Source organism: Montipora foliosa, chromosome 1, assembly GCF_036669935.1.
Source record: "Montipora foliosa isolate CH-2021 chromosome 1, ASM3666993v2, whole genome shotgun sequence".
Lineage (NCBI taxonomy): Eukaryota > Metazoa > Cnidaria > Anthozoa > Scleractinia > Acroporidae > Montipora > Montipora foliosa.
This window is the reverse complement of record NC_090869.1, coordinates 3,148,710-3,151,209: the sequence shown is the minus strand read 5'-3', so window position 1 is coordinate 3,151,209 and position 2,500 is coordinate 3,148,710. Positions and strand designations below refer to the sequence as shown.

At 39.4% G+C, this 2,500-nt stretch overlaps 2 protein-coding genes across 2 annotated transcripts in view; one reads left to right on the top strand and one right to left on the bottom strand.

The window, feature by feature from the left end:
* LOC137995264 (uncharacterized) overlaps positions 1 to 12 on the bottom strand; it is a 19,021-nt gene extending 19,009 nt beyond the window's left edge. Inside the window, exon 1 of the mRNA XM_068840865.1 lies at positions 1 to 12. This exon is cut by the window's left edge and continues 121 nt beyond it. The gene's annotated coding sequence lies outside the window, so the exon portion shown is untranslated.
* Positions 1 to 2,500, top strand: part of LOC137995496 (DNA ligase 1-like) — a 461,965-nt gene that overhangs the window by 55,515 nt on the left and 403,950 nt on the right. The gene's annotated exons all lie outside the window — the stretch shown is intronic.

Sequence of the window (2,500 nt, the reverse complement as noted above, 5' to 3'; positions counted from 1 at the left end):
TGCAAAGGTGTGTTTTTGCCAAGCAGGTGAAAATAACACACAACCAAGCCATAAATTAAGACCTCCTGTTTATTTAAAGATGTCACTGCCTTCACATTCTTAATTAGCCGAAATCAACAATAATTCACATGAATGAAATAAATGTATATTGTAGTGCGGGTTATATACGTATGACAGAACGTTCCCCGCACTTAACTGGACAATTTGAGCAATTGTTTCTTATAGGCGTCTGAGAAATCTTGCAAAGGTTTCTTTTTGCCCAGCAGGTGAAAGTAACACACAAACAGGCCATAATTAATGCTTCTGTTTATTTAAAGATGTCACTGTGTTCACATTCTTAATTGACCAACATGAACAATATTTAACATGAATGAAATGAATGCATATTGAAGTGCGAGTTATATACGAATGAGAGAAGCGATCCTCGTTCTGTTCGTCAATTATCACGCTTAGTGATCTAGCTTCTTTAACTTTAGTGATTAATTTAGCATCGATCTCAATGTTCATCTGATCGTCAGAGAATGAAGGTAAACGTTGGTTTGGCCCAATAACCATAAATTCGGTCTTCGCAACATCCAAACCTAAGCCATAGATTAAGACTTCTTAACTCTGAATCTAAACCATTCTCAAGATAAGTCAATCTGCTGGCAGCAAAGCTTATGTTAGTATCATGAGCATAATCCTTGGGGAGGTCAACTTAAAGCAATTTGGCAAATCGTTAATATAATGAGCCTATCAATGTTAAGCCTCATGCAGGGGGGGTTTGGCTGGCCACGGAAGTTTGATCGTGACGTCTGTCCCCAGGGTAGGGATTTTGATCGTATATGACGTCCCCAGGCTATCGATTTTGATCGTACAAATATATATTTGCATTATTTTAATCGCTTCGTGACTATTTCAACGTTTTTAATATGACAAGGGTGTGGTAATTCCTCAAAGATGACACTAGTCGGAACGGCACTCCATTTTAGGAGAGAAAATGAAAATTTATCCTCAAGTGCTGACGTTCTTCATAAAACCAAAAACTTGGCTATTTCACGTTGTTGTTTGGCTCACGACGGCAAAGAAATGGACAAAAGTGAAAAACGCACGTGCAGGGCGTGCAAAGCTATTGTTTTTACCCACTAAATATGCAAATTCGTGACGTTCTCGCTGCCGTCGCCGTTGTCGTTGCTTAAGCTCCCTAATATTAACCGACCAGCTGTTTGCAGCAAAACAGAACATTCAACAACAACTGTTAAGAATCCCAAATGGCCGGAGGCAAGCCAGTTGGCTATTTACAAGTGCAGGCTTAACTGATTAGAGTGTAAAAACATCAGAGCCCGCCAAACATAGCAAAACCAGCCCAAACACAGCAAACCCCACCAAAAATAGCAAAGCTCGCCAAAAGTTACTAACTTACGGCAAACCTCAAAAGGGAAAGGAGAGGAAATAACTAGCGCTATTGAATTAAAAAAAAAAGAAAAACTGAGGAATCAATCCTCAAATTAAAGAAACATTTAGAACAAAAGACTTGTCCTAAGTCACTCCAGTATAAAGAGCGGGCAAATATAACGCATGTTTCAAAAAGAAATGGGCGCCATAAAACAGTATGCCGAAAAACAATTCGTGGAAGCCCTGTTGCGCTTCCATGAACGCCGACTCGAGAGTCACGCGACAAAATTAGAAAGGGCGAAATATGCCAAACACCGGAACAAGAGGTTTATTTCGTCCCCTGGTCTCACCGGGTAGCCTGGGTTAAGTCTCTCATCTACCGCGTGTCCTTCATATTTGTGCCCCGGTAAAGTTAACGCCCAGTTACTCAAGATTAGACAATTCCTTGCTTGGAACGGTTTTCCCCGACGTGTAGCCGATGGCCTCATTAATCGTACCAAGGCTTCCTGGACCACGCCCAGGAAACAGTTAGCGAGAGTAGGATTATCTGAATTAACATGCCATACATAGGCGAGAAAGGCGAACAATTATTAAACAAAATCCTTGGTTTACAAGCTCCGCAGATGTATACCACCCTCCAAAAATGTTTCTTTTCAGATTTTTTCCTGAACAAACAAGATCTCGTTTTATACCAACACAAAGGACAAAACTCCTCTATTAAGTAAATCTAATCTTGTTTATCAATTTACTTGCCCTTGCTGTAATTCTAGCTAGTTACATAGGAAAAACTGAGCGCACCTTGTACGAACGCATAATTCGCATAATGGAACTTGCCCGAGACAAGGACAGTGCTATTTGTTACCATCTAGATAATTGTAAGAAATACCAACACTTTTTGTCACTTTCTAATTTCCCTTGTAATAATTTCATCCTTAACACCAAGGAATTCTACTTGAATACAGGCAGGGACAATACCAGCATAATTGATATGGACAACAAGTTGAACTGGAATATTCTTCTATTTAAAGAAGCTTTCTGTATAAAAACTAAGCAGTCTGCAATTAACTCTAGCTTAAAAGCTAGCTGCGAACTATTATTATTTAAATAAGTGTCCTGTATTTAAATC